Genomic DNA, 18,029 nt, shown 5'->3' with positions numbered 1-18,029 from the left:
TTTACCGGCTCCTTCCTCCGCTCTCCATCCTGACAGATCCGGGACAAAGGGGGGACTGGAGGAGGAACTGGAGGAGTACAGGAGCCAGGAGAGGACACCAGGGACAGGAGTGATTGGTGCGGCAGTAGGGGCAGTTATAAGCACCAATCTCCCTGTACAGCTTTCAATAAAGCAGCTGATAGCCGCGGGAGGGAGAGGAGGAGAAGCGGCTGCCAGCTGCTTTATTGAAAGCTATACAGGGATCAGTGCTTATAACTGCCCCCACTGATCATCAGAGAGGCTGCCCGGCCCCCCCTGCTACGCTGAGGATACCGGCCTGGTACAACAGGAGAGGGAGGTATCGGATTAAGCATCGGAGCATTTGCACGAGTACAAATACTTGTGCAAACGCTTGGTATCGGCGCAACCCTACTCTCTCTAGATGTGCAAAGCTGGGGGAGACATACCCAAAAAGATGTGCAGCGAAAGGTGTTTCTACAAAGTTTAGGCTGAAGACAAGTTGAGGCTTAATACAAATGCACGCCACACATTTTACAGATTTGTAAAAAATTTCGAAAACCATTTATCATTCCACTTCACAACTATGTGCCACTTTGTGTTGGTCTATCACATAAAATCCACAAAAAATACATTAACGCTTTTGGTTCTAACATCACAAAATGTGGAAAACGTCAAGGGGTATAAATACTTTTTCAAAGGACTGTATACAGGGTGACCCAGCCTTACCTGTTCACAAAAGTGGACTGTATATAAGTCTAGGCTACACCCATCATGATGGGCATTCTCCAGAAGAGGTCTTCAGGGACTGGTTTCTATAGCGATGGACCATGGCCCTGGATCTGGACCTGTATAGTACCCTGTGGCGCAACTGCCCCACTCAAGATCCAGTACGCAAAACAAAATTATAGGCTGTTCCCACATCCCCACAGCGTGGGGTCTGGGTACAGTTACCAAGGTTTTAACAAGGTTGCACTGATCCAGATATAATGCTTTCGTAGTTTTGAGAAGACAGTAAAAGGTCAATTAAAGAATTGTAGGAAAAATAAAAACATTTAATAAAGTAGTGAAGCTGGTTTCTCTGTAAAAAGAGAAAAGGTTTATTACCTATAGACACTAGCAGAAAAGTGAGGATTCACAGACAATGGTTATAGGGGAGGTGCTCAAGAGGGGGCACGTCCTCAAAATCTTGTCAATGTCCAATCACCCGAACGTATTAGCCTATAACCCATGGTGTATAAATAACTTCCCTGTGTCTTGCACTGTAAGATTAAAATTAGCAATTGCAGTCAATAAGTGAAATAATAATTTATTTATTATTATTTTGCACTTCCTGCCATGAAGTGGCAAACCAGTTTAGGTCTATTTAGGACAGTCGATCCGTTATTTTTGGGCTTGTCCACAACATGAATATTTGTATTTGCTTTCCAATATGCACTGGCCATTATAGAAGTGTTCATGCATGTATATTGCTGCATTCACTTTTAGGTGAAACCAAAAGTCAGATGCAGCTTAGAAAATCACAAACTGTTCACACACATTAGCCATTTCTTCAGAATATTAATTAAACCAATTGACTTGCTTCCGACAGCACTGTTGAGCAGTTCCAAGGCTAAAAGCTGCTTGCCTTTATTTAGAGTAATCAGTTATTTAGAGTAATCAGTTCAGCTTTGAACATCTTTTTTTTTTTGCTGCCTTAAAGTGGAAAACCTCTAACCACTGTTAATTTATATATGGTGATTTAAATTAACATCAGATAAAACAGTGTTATTACCTGTTAACTGTGTATCAATGCACTCAAGCACTGATGTGGATAAACGATAAATTATGTGAGAAAAATATAAAAATACTCTAAATAATATAGCTGCAAACAGGTATGTGAACTGACAACACACAATTAAAAATTATTATAAGTGAACCTTTGCGCAGATATTACCCTCCTATTATTGCACAGTGAACCACCAAATAGTGTAAAATAATTGTAAAAACATATAATGAACCAAACATATAGAAATACAAATAACTATATAAATGTATATATTCCTTCTGTGTGATAATATAAATATAGCAGACCTTCTAACACAGGTAAAAGAGATATCACATTCCACTTATAAGAAAAAATTCACAAATATGGGGCTAGATAATCAAGCCTTAATAAGTCTCCTGAGTGACAGATGATTCACTCAAAAATTTCACTGGTTGCTGCCCTAGATAAATTTCCAACATTCAGCTGACTCCCATGACATGAAAAACAACAAAGAAAAAGAAAACCATTGCGCAGATGGTCTAGCCAAGTAATCCTTAAATGCTAGAATAACCTCAGTCACGCTTTCCCACAGAGTGTACCGCATATGGAATGATCAGTTGCACATAGCGTATCGCTATGCTCTCCTCATCCGCCAACAGTGCACACAAAATACTGCTGGTGACGTCACAGGCTCCTCCTCCCGACACATTGCGTCACTAGGCACGTGACTTTTTCAAGGGTGACCCTTGAGATAGGCTCCTCCCACCCAGCACAGGAAACACATGATCCACATCATAAAAGCAGAACACATGTATTAGCCACTCAGTATTAACAAATAACCGAAGGCTTCAGAATAAGCAATCATTAACCTTCATTAGCGTAGCTTTATCTTTACTCTATGTTTTACATTGCTAATCACCAACAAAGAAGGGAGGGAACTGACGTCATCCTGGAAGATTCCTGGAAAAAGTAGTTAACAGGTAACAACACTGTTTTTCCAAGTCATCTTCCAGGACGGCTTACAGGGAGGACAAAATAGGACTACCTGATCAGGACGGGACCACAGCCTGCAACACTTTCCTGCAGAAAGACTGGTCTTGGCTGGCAAGCAGATCCAGTCTGTAATGTTTTACGAACGTCTGAAACCTGGACCAGGTTCCGGCCTTGCAAATCTGGAGGGGAGATGCTCCTGCCCTTTCAGCCCAAGAAGTAGAAACCGCTCTTGTGGAATGAGCATTTATTCCTAACGGAGGTGTCCGGGATGCTGCTTTGTATGCCTCTGCGGTGGCCGACTTCATCCACCTTGTGATGGTATTTTTAGATGCCCTTTTACCCCTGTTTGAACCTGCAAACAACACAAACAGGCTGGTGGAACGTCGCAATTCCTTGGTGCGCACTATGTAAGTGATCAAGCATCTCCTGACATCTCTCTTATTAAATCCTGCCTCCTTGTCCTTTTTAGGATTACCCCAAAATGATGGTATCACGATCTCTTCTGACCTATGGAAGTTAGACGGTACTTTGGGGAGAAATGCCGGATCCAGCGAGAGGATAATCTTGTCTTGCAAGATGATGCAGAAGGGCTCAATCACTGAAAGCGTCTGTATCTCACCAACCCTCCTAGCGGAGACTAGGGCCACCAAAATCACTGTTTTCAAGGTTAAGAGCTTTATGGGCAGTTCGTCTATTGGCTCAAACAGTGTTTTACAAAGACTTTGCAAAACAGTGGATAAGTCCCAGGGAGGGAACCTCCTTGACTTGGGGACACGCTTACGGCTAATGGATGCAAGAAATCTCTTCACCAGTGGATCTTCTGACAGTCTTTGATTTAAAAAGCTAGATAGAGCCAATACCTGCACCTTAAGGGTACTGACTGCCAGATTTAGATCTGCTCCGGCTTGGAGGAAATCTAGGACCGCCGGGATCATGGCTCCTGACACTCTGTTACTGAGCAGGCGCCAGGCCCCAAATTTTTTCCAGATTTTATTGTAAAAAGCGTTAGTGGACGGCTTCCGGCTGCTAAGAATGGTATCGATTACTTTTGCCGATAACCCTCTCTGCTCTAACAGCTCCCCCTCAGAAGCCAGGGCGTCAGAGAAAGAGCTCACTTCTGGATGATTCACCTCTCCCTGATATATGAGGTCTGCCCTGTAAGGCAGTCTCCAAGGCTCCGAGATGCGGAGTCTTAGTAGTCCCGAGAACCAAGACCTCCTTGGCCAGAATGGTGCGATCAGGACAAGCTTCGTGCTCGACACGCTTATCTTCCGGATAATCTTTGGAATGAGGGCAAACGGTGGAAATGCATACACCAGATTTGCCTCCCAGGACTGGGATAGGGCATCTAGGCCCAGACTGAGATGATCTCTCTGTAGGGAGAAAAATTGTTCCACCTGCCTGTTCTGCCTTGTAGCAAAAAGGTCTATTTGTGGGATTCCCCACTTCTGCACTATCTATTCGAACACTGTTCGATTCAAGCACCATTCTGTCAGAGACAGAATCTCCCTGCTTAGGACATCTGCCAGAGTATTTAATTCCCCTTTTATGTGAATTGAAGACAGGGATAAAAGATTTGCCTCTGCCCATTGAAGGACCTTTTCTGCTATCCTTATAAGACCTGGGACTCTTGTACCTCCCTGCTTGTTGATGTAACATACTGTGGTAATATTGTCCGAAAGGACCTGCACGTGTCTTCCCCTCAGAGTCGGACCAAAGACTACTAGAGCCTTTAGAACTGCACTCAGCTCCCTTGCATTGGAAGAGAGGCTGGCTTCCTGCCAGTTCCAGACCCCTTGGACCATATGTGCGCCTGAATGGGCTCCCCACCCTTGACCGCTGGCATCCGTGGTGACCACCAGAGGGTTGTGTTGGGACCAAAGTCAACCTGCAGAGAGATTTGCAGGGATCAACCACCACTCTATTGAGAGTTTTACTTCCTGCGGGATCTCTGTCTGCCTCGGAGTCCTTCCTTCCCAGACAGAATGCATGGACGCCTGAAGTGCTCGAGTATGGAGTTGTGCCCACTGGACTCCTGGGATGGCTGCTGTCAACAAACAAAGAACCCTCATTATACCCTGAATTGAGATCTCTGTACATACGCAGAGGCTGTTCACCTCTGCAATTATCTTTGCCACTTTTTCTTTTGTCAGAAAAATTTTGGATGTAGTTGAGTCTATTAGGTATCCTAGGAATACTATACTTTGAGTAGGTACCAACTGTGACTTCTCCTGATTTACCAGCCACCCCAGCTGCTGAAGGTGTCTGATAGTTCTGCTCAGGTTCTGTTTCACCTCATCTGCTGAGTCTGCAAAGATCAGCAGGTCGTCCAGACAGGAAATTCATATAATTCCCTTCGATCCCAGAAAACACAGAGCTTCTGCCAAAATCTTCGTAAAGATGCGTAGTGCTGACGCCAATCCGAAGGGCAGAGCATTGAACTGAAAAAAAGAGGGTCTTGAACCCTTTCTTCACTGCAAACCTGAGAAACTGTCTATCTTCATGTCCCCATTCGACAGGAGTCCAGGCAGTGTCGAATGGGGACATGAAGATAGGCGTCTCTTAGGTCCAATAAGACGATGAAGACCCCAGGGGTTAACAAATCTCTGGTGGTGTAAATGAACTCCATTTTGAATCGTTTGTACCTTACGTACATGTTCACTTGCTTCAGGTTCAAAAGGAGTCGAAATTTCCTTGATGTCTTTTTTTATCAAAAAAAGTGAGAATAAAACCCCCCTTTACTTAGGGTTGGGGGGATGAAGCTTATCACCTTCTCCTCCAGCATACTCTGTAGGAGGGAAGACATAGCTGTTGCCTTCTCCACGTCTTTTGGGAGAATTGTTGTGTGAAATTTTTGAGGGGGGCAGCCCAAGAGCTCTATCCTGTACCTTCGATTTTATCAGATCCAGGATGAAGCTGCTGCTGGAAATGGTCTGCCACTGTGGGAGGAATGACCCCACCCTTCCTCCCACATGGCTGAGTCACTGGGTCTTTAGGCTGGGGGGGGGGGGTTAAAAAGGAAGCCACCTCTGCCCCTACCCCTCCTGTATTGCCACCCTTGTTATGCTGTCTTTTGTTCCCCTGATGATAGTTCCTTTCACCTGATCTCTGGAAGGGACGAAAATTTATTATTTTTTGCCATTGTTTTTTGGGGAAAGGAAACCCTTTCTTATTTTCGGCCGACCTCTCTAGGACAGATTCTAGCTCTTTACCAAAGAGCAAATCTCCATTAAAGGGGAGGGAACAGAGTTTGGCCTTTGACACTGTCTCTTTCCCAGGTCTTCAGCCAGATAGCCCTCCTGGCTTCATTAATTAATGCTGTAGACCTGGCCGACAATATTATAGACTCCGTGGACGCATCTGCTATATAGGCTACTGCCTTATTTAGCGTTGGTAAAGCATCCAAAATCTCTTCCCTGGGAGTATCTGACTCCAGAAGAGTGCAGAGCTGTTTAAACCATAAATCTAGAGTACGCGCCACGCATGTAGTGGCTAGTGCTGGCTTAAAGTTAGCGGAGCAGGCTTCCCACGCTTTGTTTAAATACCCTTCAGCCTTTCTGTCCATTGGCTCCTTTAGGGTGCCTGAGTCCTCAAAGAAAAGCTCTGAACCCTTTGAAACCTTAGATAGGGAAGCGTCCAGTCTGGGGCACTTTTCCCACAACATTGTATCTTCCTCTTTGAAGGGAAACCTTATTTTCAAATTTTTAGGGAAGAATCCCCCCTTTTCCAGTTTCTTCCATTCCTGAAGTACGGTCTCTTTTAGGGACGTATGTACCGGAAAGGTTCTGCTCTGCTTAGGCTGAAGGCCTGCATATAAAAGGTCATGTACAGGCAACTCCTGGTCCTCTGGCTCCTCCAGCTCCAGGGTGTCATATATAGCCTTTATTAGTTCCTCTGTTTCCTCTGCAGGAAAAAGGGATCTTTGAACCTTGCTGGGTCTTTCCTCATTACAGTCCGCCTCCTCAGGCTCTGAGGCTGACTCTGAGCTCTCCTCCAATACTCCTTGCTGGTGGGCTGCCCCTGCCTGGGTCAGGACCATTGGCCTAACAATAGTACTGGTGTCGGAAGTACAGGGGATAGGTTCAGCAAGAACCTCCTGCTCTCTGGGTTTAAAGAACTGTAAAGTCTGTTTCATCCCTTTCTTCATTGAGTCCATAAAACCTTTGAGGATAGGGCCTGTTTCTCCTTTGATGAGCTTGTCTATACAGTCCTGACATGCACTTTTCTTCCACCCATAAGGCATTTTCTTGGTGTCTCTGTTTTGCTATCTCTGGGCTCGTGGGCTTTGTCCTGAAATGAATCAAATGACAAACGCCAGCACATTACTTCCACTGAAGACAATACCCGTTACAAAAACACCCTGTGGATAACAAAAATTCTAATCTAAGAACCTTTTTAAAAGTACCCACCACCAGAGTCTAAGCTAGTATGTGCGACATGTGTCCACACTAAGCATAACAATAAACAGGCTCTGGAAGAAAGCACAACGCCCCCTGTGCCATCCCACAGGAGGACAAAAAAGGGAAGGAGCAGTCTGCCCCCTATTTTCTTACCTTAGAGTCTGAATCAACAAATGGCGCCTCCGTGGATCCTGGTGTCTCCATGCTCCTGGAAGTCTTCGGCGCCATCTTGTTATTCGGGCCCTTATATAAGGAGGTGTGTAGAATCTGGGGTGGCGCTGTGGATCCGACGCCGCCCTCCGGCACAGCCCTGTTATCCCCAGATAGGGCTTCACTTCCCGACGTCTGGGTGTACCAAGATGGCCGGCGCTGAACTTCCTGCCATGTCACTTCCTGTCACCAGACTTGAAGTTACCTCATCACTCTGCGCCACCAGCACGATCCACATGCTGGGGATAGAGAAGCCCTGCACATGGAGATCTCTGTAAACAGCAGAAAAAAAAAAAAAAAAAAGGTACCCAGTCCACGCAGCGGTCTGCGCCTCAACTAGAAGAACACCCTGCTGTGCCATTTCGGATGGACCCACTGGATCACCTCCTCCACTCCTCACAGGTACCTCACTGAGGCTACAACTCAATCAGGAGAGGGGGTCCCTTACTTTCACCCCAGATCGCTCTATCAGGTCTCTGGGTGGCCAAAACTGACTCATACCCCAGGAGTACTACCCCTGTTTGCCCTGGGTATGGACTTTGGGAGGCCCCTGCCACCTAGCACGAAGGCCGGTAAAATAAACATCTGTTTGGAGTTCCTGACTGGCCGGAGGAAACACAAATACTGAGGGGCTAATACATGTGTGCTGCTTTTATGATGTGGATCATGCGTTTCCTGTGCTAGGTGGGAGGAGCCTATCTCTCTGTAAGCCATCCTGGAAGATGACTTGGAAAAATCCTGTATTAGAAAGCCTATAGCAGAATCCTGCTTTAAGAATAGGGTTCTTTAGTTAAAGGATAGAAATTTTGGAGCTGCCATGCTGACATATTTTTGAATGGTCCGTGTCATTTTTTTCTTTACCTTACTACTCAAAAGAAGTATTGCCAGGTATGTGCAGGGCTTCTAGAGCAGAATTTGTTGGATAGTTGGCCCCACCTTCCACCACAGCTCTCAGATGGAGTTCTGACATCAAGCCCTCTGCCTCTATCTTCTCTTGTTTATCGCAGACTGAGCCCGGAGCCACTGCCAACCATTTAGATAGCGAAACTGTCAGCTTATGTTCATGTGAAGGATTGTAGGCCAACAGCACAAATTGGCTAATACACTTCTGCAAGTGTGGTAGACAGCTTGTGCTGTTGTCAGCTTGCGTTTTTGTGAATGAAAGCCCACTTCTTCAGCTGCATATTTACAACACAAGCTGACAGTTTCACTCACTGTGCCCTGAAAAGTCCAAAGCAGTTTCACTCTCTGTGGCAGCTGGTGATGAGTTTGGACAGAGTTCGCAATAAGCAATAAAAATGAGAAGGCACAGCAGAATGGAGAGGGTGCAGGGTTCAGGGCTGGCTGTACCCGCCAAATCCCCCTCCCCATTAAAATGCCTATGTTTAATCATTTTATTTCTAATCCACAGCACCGATTTGAAAGAGGACAAGTGCTGTGTATTTAAATAACCATTTTTCTGGCAATTGTTTCTCTTTAGAATTACCCTATAATCAGCCTACTTGTTTTCAATAAAACTTTTTAAGTAGTTGGGCACAAGAGAAATGGATAGATTTTTGCATGGTTTTTCAAATTTTGTTCTGAGCAAAGTAAATATAGCAGGGATCTGACACTTTCAAAATTAAGATTCAAGACTTAGAACTGTATGTGAAAATACAGTTAATTTTTTTAATTAGTACATGGCTGCAATAAATTGTGTTGTTTTAATCTGCCCGGAGTGCTGCTTTAATAGGAAATGAGTAATAAAACAAAATATAATGTATGACATGTCACGTCTTTTTACAATATATTTACTGTATGTTTTCAGTGCACTTAGATGTGTTGCTCAAAGCCATACAGACAGACATACTCATGTGCTTTACAAATGCGTTCTGTGCTACACTGGTTTGGGGACCAGCGGGAAAGAATTTTATGAATAAGCTGCAGTGTGCATAGCACAGTGCGGCATAATGGAGAATAGCAATATTCGCTTTCCATTATAAATGAGCTCCTCAGGAGCTTGTTTAAAAAGCATGGGTATGGCCACACCCCAGGCTTACTGCTGTTTAAAAGCACTGTGGTTTACAAATGTGCTGTACAAATGTGATGTGTGCTTAACCAGTTTCAGGACTCTGAACCTGGCAAAGAGCAACAGAAATGAATGACAGTTCTATTAGCACCAACTTATAGAGAGACAGGTAATTTCACCCGTCAAGGTCACGTGACTTGCCCTGCTGCAATCAGAGATCTCTCTGCTCCACTGAGAACTTTATTGGGCTTCACTGGATACAAACTGTGCCGTTTTTAGGAATTAAATTGGCTGAGGTTTGTGTAGCGCATTTTTAACTAATGGAGAGAATATTCCAAATGGAGCGATATCCCTTTTCTGATATACAGTGGGGACGGAAAGTATTCAGACCCCCTTAAATTTTTCACTCTTTGTTATATTGCAGTCATTTGCTAAAATCATTTAAGTTCATTTTTTCCCTCATTAATGTACACACAGCACCCCATATTGACAGAAAAACACAGAATTGTTGACATTTTTGCAGATTTATTAAAAAAGAAAAACTGAAATATCACATGGTCCTAAGCATTCAGACCCTTTGCTGTGACACTCATATTTAACTCAGGTGCTGTCCATTTCTTCTGATCATCCTTGAGATGGTTCTACACCTTCATTTGAGTCCAGCTGTGTTTGATTATACTGATTGGACTTAATTAGGAAAGCCACACACCTGTCTATACAAGACCTTACAGCTCACAGTGCATGTCAGAGCAAATGAGAATCATGAGGTCAAAAGAAAGTGCCTGAAGAGCTCAGAGACAGAATTATTTTTGTGGCAAGGCACAGATCTGGCCAAGGTTACAAAAAAAAAAAAAAACTGCTGCACTTAATGTTTCTAAGAGCACAGTAGCCTTCATAATACTTAAATGGAAGATGTTTGGGACATCCAGAACCCTTCCTAGAGCTGGCCGCCTGACCAAACTGAGCTATCGGGGGAGAAGAGCCTTGGTGAGAGAGGTAAAGAAGAACCCAGAGATCACTGTGGCTAAGCTCCAGAGATGCAGTCGGGAGATGGGAGAAAGTTGTAGAAAGTCAACCATCACTGCAGCCCTCCATCAGTCGGGGCTTTATGGCAGAGTGGCCAGACAGAAGCTTCTCCTCAGTGCAAGACACATGAAAGCCCACATGGAGTTAGCTAAAAAAACACCTGAAGGACTCCAAGATGGTGAGAAATAAGATTCTCTGGTCTGATGAGACCAAGATAGAACATTTTGGCCTTAATTATAAGCGGTATGTGTGGAGAAAACCAGGCACTGCTCATCACCTGTCCAATACAGTTCCAACAGTGAAGCATGGTGGTGGCAGCATCATGCTGTGGGGGTTTTTTTCAGCTGCAGGGACAGGACGACTGGTTGCAATCGGGGGAAAGATGAATGCGGCCAAGTACAGGGATATCCTGGACGAAAACCTACTCCAGAATGCTCAGGACCTCAGACTGGGCCTGAAGGTTTACCTTCCAACAAGACAATGACCCTAAGCACACAGCTAAAATAACGAAGGAGTGGCTTCACAACAACTCTGTGACTGTTGTTGAATGGCCCAGCCAGAGCCCTGACTTAAACCCAATTGCGCATCTCTGAAGAGACCTAAAAATGGCTGTCCACCAACGTTTACCATCAAACCTGACAGAACTGGAGAGGATCTGCAAGAAGGAATGGCAGAGGATCCCCAAATCCAGGTGTGAAAAACTTGTTGCATCTTTCCCAAAAAGACTCATGGCTGTATCAGATCAAAAGGGTGCTTCTACTAAATACTGAGCAAAGGGTCTGAATACTTAGGACCATGTGATATTTCAGTTTTTCTTTTTTAATAAATCTGCAAAAATGTCAACAATTCTGTGTTTTTCTGTCAATATGGGGTGCTGTGTGTACATTGAGGAAAAAAATGAACTTAAATGATTTTAGCAAATGGCTGCAATATAACAAAGAGTGAATAATTTAAGGGGGTCTGAATACTTTCCATCCCCACTGTATGAGCCTTAAGGTCTATTTGCCAATTCAGCACCACTAGAGCCCCAAATCAAGGGCCCTTCTGGTAATGCAAGAGTGTGGTCCTGCCCTTTACTACTAAGGCTTACAATCGCACCACATTATCACAGCAACACAGATACCAACAAAGTTCAGTCAAGCGCACTTTGATTTCAGGTACAAAAAGCTGAATAGGAAAAATGTATCTGAAAGGCTGTCACCTGATATGCCCACTATGGTCTGCTAGTGGCAGTAAAGAACCTTATTTACCTAGGTTTACATATTCATTTGTGCTTTAACCGCTTCCCGACTGCCTCACGCACATATACTGCGGCAGAAGGGCATGTACAGGCAGATTAACGTACCTGTACGTTGCCCTTTAAGAGGCGGCTTGCAGACGCGCGCCGCCGGCGGGAGCTCCGTGACCGTGATCGCGGGTTCCGCGGACTTGATGTCTGCGGGGATACCCACGATCGTCTCACGGTGAGGAAGAATGGAGAGATACTAATGTAAACAAGCATCTCCCCGTTCTGCCTAATGACACCCTCACTGATCACAGCTCCCTGTAATCAGGAGTGGGTAAGAGTGTAGTGTCACACACAGCCCCCCCCCCCCACAGTTAGAATCACTTCCTAGGACATACTTAACCCCTACAGCGCCATCTAGTGGTTCACCCCTTCACTGCCAGTTAATTTTACACAGTAATCAATGCATTTTTAATTGCACAAATCACTGTATAAATGTGAATGGTCCCAAAATCGCGCCAAAATTGTCTGACGTGTCGCAGTCACCTATTTTGTGGACACTAACTTTTGCTCAAACCAAACGCTTATTAAGATTTTTTTTTTTTTTTTTTTACCAAAAATATGTAGAACAAGAATATGTATCAGCCTAAACTGAGGGGGAAAAATGTTTTTATTCATTTTTTGGGGATATTTATTATAGCAAAAAGAAAATAATCATGCGGTTTTTTCAAAATTTACACTATTTTTTTGTTTATAGCGCAAAAAATAAAAACTGCAGAGGTGATCAAATACCACCAAAAGGGGGGGCGTGGTTTGGCTATGCAGCGGTGAGGACGTGTCTCTCTCGTGCTCCGGCGCCGACACACTATTATCAGCACTTTTACTGCTCTGCTCACTCCCAGCCATCATATAAAGATGCGGAAGAGGTCCGGAAAACCCTTGCCTAAAAAAGGAGCTGCCGTGGGGTCGATCAAACGGTTCCTGTCCGCAGAACCAGAGGATCCGGAGGACATGGACGGCCCAGGCCGCTCTCCTGGCGGCGTGGGCTCTGGTGCGGGATCCGCCCCCCGACGCAGGCCTGAACACAGACGCCGCTCTCCGGTATCCTCGGCCGGCTCGGATGGAGAGGAGGACTCCCCCAGACGTTCAGGGGTAGAGGCACTGGTAAGCGATCTCCCAACTAAGGCTGAATTGGCCTCCATGTTATCAGGCCTAGAACATGCCATTAAGAAGGAAGTGTCCGCAGTCCGCGCCGACCTCTCACATGTCTTAGAGAGAGTAGAAGAGTCGGAACAGCGTCTTGATCGCCACGCGGCGGCCATTAGACACTTGCAAAACTCTACCCGCGCACTTACTATAGCACACAGAATGGCGCTGTATAAAATCGAGGATCAGGAGAACCGCAATAGGCGGAATAATATCCGGATCAGAGGCCTACCGGAGGCTACTGGGGATGAGGATCTTCTCCCTTCCATTCGGGGCATATTCAACAGCTTACTGGGCCAGGCCGCAGACTACCCATTGAAAATAGATCGAGTGCACAGGGCCCTCCGACCCCGGAATCTCTCTTCAGATGTCCCCCGCGATGTCATTTGCAGGATTCATTACTATGAGGAAAAAGAACTCATCATGAAAAAAGCTAGAGATGCTGCTTCACTGGATTTTGACGGCGCCATGCTATCTTTTTTCCCAGATCTTGCCAGGGAAACTCTGGAACGCCGTAGAGCCCTGCGCCCCTTGACGGAGAAATTACGATCCGCCTCGATTAAATACAGATGGGGGTTCCCGGCTGCACTGATTGCTAACAGGGATGGTAAGACTGCTATTCTCCGATTCCCCGAGGAACTGGAAAAATTCTGTATGGATGTTAACATCTCCCCACCGGAGCTCCCTGGCTGGCAAGATCACATCCCACCCCTGCCCGCGAACGCCGAATCAAGATGGCAAAAGGTCGACCGTAAAAATCGCTCTTCAGCATCTGGAGGCTCGCCAGAAATGGGTTGGCGCTATGAAAAGGATGGCCCAAGTTCCTGGCCCTCTCTACAGTTGACCGACCAGAGTCACATCTGCCTTTTAGTGGGTTTTATGTAGCCTGGCAATAACACAGGCTCTGATGTTTATGGTTCAAACCCACAGCCATATGTTTACACGGCGTGGTAACGACAATTTGTTGCCACGTCCTTTTTATATTTTATTTTTTGGGTCCTTTTTTCCTTGTTTTTCTTGTTTGTTTTTTTATATATCCATGTTACCCCGTTATGGGGTTTTTCTTAATTTACAGGTGTTATATGTGGTATCTTCCGGGTAGCTGGGCATCCGGCCTGACATGACCGGGCTACTCCGGTCGTGGCACGCCATGAGTGCCTTGTTGCCTGCATCTATCACTTCGGAATGTTTTTGTGTTGGCGCCGGAGTAATCCGATGACGTTCACGCCAAACTTAGTCTCCGTGTGCATATGCACGGAGACCTTCACCCCCCTGTTTATGGGGTGCAGCGTTGGCTGGCATCCCCGCTCCCCAGCTCTTATTTGGGCGACGGGTGCGGGGGTGTTCTGCCGTCGGTGTGCCCCACCATGCACCGCAGCTCTAAGCATGCACTTTTTGACCACCCCCCCGAGCGGTCTACATTTCATTTGGTAATGGATGATGTTTGTTCTTTATTCTTTCTCTTTCTTATAACTTTACCTGTCTTTTTCTCCCACCCCCCCCCACCTTGCCCATCTCCCTCTCCAACTCCTCCCACCCACCCCAGGTCCGGCCCCTCAGAATACAGTGAACGTGGGCTCCCTTGCTGGTCTCCATGGCTAAGGTAAATCTTATCTCTTTTAATGTACGGGGACTGTATGCACCGAGGAAAAGACACAACTTATACAGGGAGCTGGGTCGCCTGCGGGGAGACATTGTTTTCCTGCAGGAGACCCACCTTACTCACTCCACACGGGTGAAACTTTACTCCCCACAATACCCCACGTGGTATTATAGTTTATCGGATGTACATAAAGCTAAAGGTGTGGCCATTGGGCTTCGCAGAGGCACCCCGTTCACATTTGAAACCATGTTAAGCGACCCACTTGGACGTTTTCTGTTCATTAGAGGCAGCTTGGGTAGTATGACATGTACTCTGGCAACCCTATATGCACCTAATCGCGACCAAGCAGGCTTCATTGCCTCCACTCTCACAAAACTTAGAGATTTCGCACGCGGGTGTATCCTCCTTGCTGGCGATTTTAATACCCCGTTAGAACCTGCCATAGACACATCTAAAAGGTAGAACCAATATCTCACATAAACGTTTACTGTTTATTCGCAAACGCCTACACGAATCCCAGTTGGTTGACATTTGGAGAATTATGCACCCGCGGGCGAAAGACTATACCCATTTTTCGCAGGTCCATCACACCTATTCTAGAATAGACTTTTTTCTCATTGATCACCACCATCTCTCACTCCCTATTAACACTCATATTGACTCATCTCCCCTATCAGATCATGCCCCGATCACACTAACCATTAAAGTCCCCTCCCTACCACACAGGTCTCCCAATTGGAAGCTTAACGAGCACCTCATAGAAGAGGAAATAGATCGAAAACAAATAGGCGGAGTTTATCCCTTTACTTTGCCGAAAATAAACACCCTGACATTTCAGCAGGCACACTATGGGAGGCGCACAAGGCCCATATTAGAGGGAAGCTCATAGAAATGGGATCTAGGAAAAAGAAGGAACAATTATTTCAACAATCTAAGTTGCTAAATGAGATTAAGGACCTCGAACAATTACATAAAGCGAACCAATCTCAAGCGGTATTTCATAGCTTGACTCTGAAAAGGGAAGAATTAAAGTCCCTCTTCCACATAGAACAAAAACAACAAGCTCGCATAGTGGCCCAAAGTTTCTATGAATGGGGTAATAAACCGGGTAGACTATTGGCACGTTCACTGCAACAAAAGAAAACAGCCACCTTCATAGCTAAAATCAAAAACTCTGCAGACGATCTGGTTCATGATACACCATCAATTGCCAAAGAATTTCGGGAGTTTTATCAACACTTATATCACGTCCAACACTCAGTAACAGATCAAGACACTAAGACTAAGCTCATTAGGGAATACTTAGCTCAAGCTAACCTACCCAGATTGCCATCTGATATACTTGACACTCTGGATGGGGAGCTCACTATTGCAGAATTACGTGTTGCATTAAAAGCCATGGCAAATGGTAAGGCCCCGGGCCCAGACGGTTTTACTGTAGCTTACTACCGTAAATTTGCAGATATTTTACTCCCGCACTTAACCTCTTATGCTAACGCGATTCCCGACGGTGAGCTCCTCAGACCTGAAACTACCCATGCACACATAACTGTTATTCCTAAAACTGGCAAAGATCCTAGTGCATGTGGAAGTTATCGCCCTATTTCACTGTTGAACATTGATGCCAAAATTTATGCTAAAGCTATAGCGAACAGACTCCTCCCCCTGCTCCCGCAATGGGTCACTTCCGACCAGACGGGATTCATTCCGGGTAGGGAGGCAAGGGACAACTCCCTTCGTACCCTATCGCTAATAACGCACGTCCGTGGGTCGTCCCAGCCCACCCTCTTATTATCAACAGATGCTGAAAAAGCGTTTGATAGGGTGGACTGGGACTTCCTCTTGGCAACACTGACCCACTTGGGCATTAGAGCTCCCTTACTGTCCCAAATAAAGGCACTGTACACTTTTCCTACGGCCCAATTGAGAGTGAACGGCACCCTTAGCGCTCCATTTACTTTACACAACGGCACTCGACAGGGTTGCCCTCTTTCACCTATTTTATTCGCCCTATCACTTGAGCCCTTTTTGTCCACGGTGAGACATAACCCCTCTATACACGGGATTACTATAGGACCAACCGAACACAAATATGCCGCATACGCAGACGACATTTTGTTCTCCCTACAACAACCCCTCATATCTCTCCCTAATCTCATGTCGGAATTCGCTAAGTATGGAATCATCTCCAATTTTAAAATCAATATGTCCAAATCAGAAATACTAAATATATCTATCCCCGCACAGACTGCCTCCCAATTGAAAAGTTCCTTTCCCTTTAGCTGGCAGGCACATAAAATGAAATATTTAGGTATTTATCTCACCCCGAACCCTGACGCCCTGTTCCGCTCAAACTTTTTACCTCTTTTAAACACGATTAAAACCGACTTACAAAAATGGTCTCAGATGGCCCATTCCTGGCTAGGGAGGATAGGGGTTATTAAGATGAATATACTACCCAGGTTGCTGTTTCTATTTCAAATGATCCCATTTGGGATACCAATAGGTTTCTTTACAATATTGAGATCGCTGGTTAGCAAATATGTATGGAACAGAAAGCGCCCAAGGATTGCCAGACTCCTTCTCAACAGATCTAAACGAGAAGGAGGCCTGGCCTTACCAGACTTTAAAAAGTATTTCCTGGCGATCATTTTAACCAGAATCTCTGATTGGAGATTCCACAAAACATCTAAGCTTTGGGTGGAACTGGAAACTGAGTTAAGTGGCTCTGATCTCTTTACGCAACTATGGGTTCCTTCGAAATGTAGAACCTTATCATCCAAGACCTCTCCGCTCACTCATTCCACCCTTGCGATGTGGGACACTCTCTGCAAAACAAATAATTGGCCTTATAATTCTCCCCTCATGCTACTGACAGGTCATAACTACTTCCCGCCGGGGAACCCAGACCCCAAAACCCATACATGGACCCTGGGAACGGCGACCCAGCTACACCAGGTCACTACCTCGACGGGAATTACCCCCATGAATACAATTTTACAAGACTCGGTGGCTACTCCTATGGATCACTGGAGATACAGGCAACTTGCGGCCTTTGTTCACTCCCTCCCTAAACCCATTAGGCCTCTCACTGAACTGACACCTGTTGAAGCTGCTCTGGCCGAACCACAACCAGTGGAGAGACCTATCTCCCACTTCTACCAAATAATGCAAACACAAAACTCTGCAGGAGATCCAGCTTTCCTACATAACTGGGAAAAGGAACTTCAGAAAGATCTATCTCCAACCCAAAAGTCCACTATCCTCATAATGTTTCATATTTCTTCCTCGGCCACAAACACAGCTGAAGTAAACTATAAACTCCTAACAAGATGGCACTATACGCCAGCACTTCTTCATAAATACTTCCCTCACATCACCCCCCTATGTTGGAGGGGCTGTGGGGAACATGCGACCCACGCCCACATCTGGTGGTCCTGCCCGCTGATACGACCATTCTGGTTGACCATCCTTCACTGGATCAAAGAGATTCAAGGATATGAGGTTCCTAATGATCCATTCGTTGTATTATTACATTGTACAGGCAAATCAGTAGGGTCGTATAGGAAATCTATAACTCCCCACCTTCTTAATGCCGCTAAAGCACTTATCCC

The 18,029-nt window shown here is 45.5% G+C and overlaps 1 protein-coding gene across 1 annotated transcript in view; it reads right to left on the bottom strand.

Moving 5' to 3' along the window:
• GTF3C1 (general transcription factor IIIC subunit 1) overlaps positions 1 to 18,029 on the bottom strand; it is a 395,149-nt gene that overhangs the window by 339,960 nt on the left and 37,160 nt on the right. The window lies entirely within an intron of this gene.

The sequence above is a fragment of the Aquarana catesbeiana genome, linkage group LG06, assembly GCF_042186555.1.
Source record: "Aquarana catesbeiana isolate 2022-GZ linkage group LG06, ASM4218655v1, whole genome shotgun sequence".
In the NCBI taxonomy this organism is placed as follows: Eukaryota; Metazoa; Chordata; class Amphibia; order Anura; family Ranidae; genus Aquarana; species Aquarana catesbeiana.
Note: the sequence above shows the minus strand (reverse complement) of the source record. Positions and strands in the feature narration are given on the sequence as shown.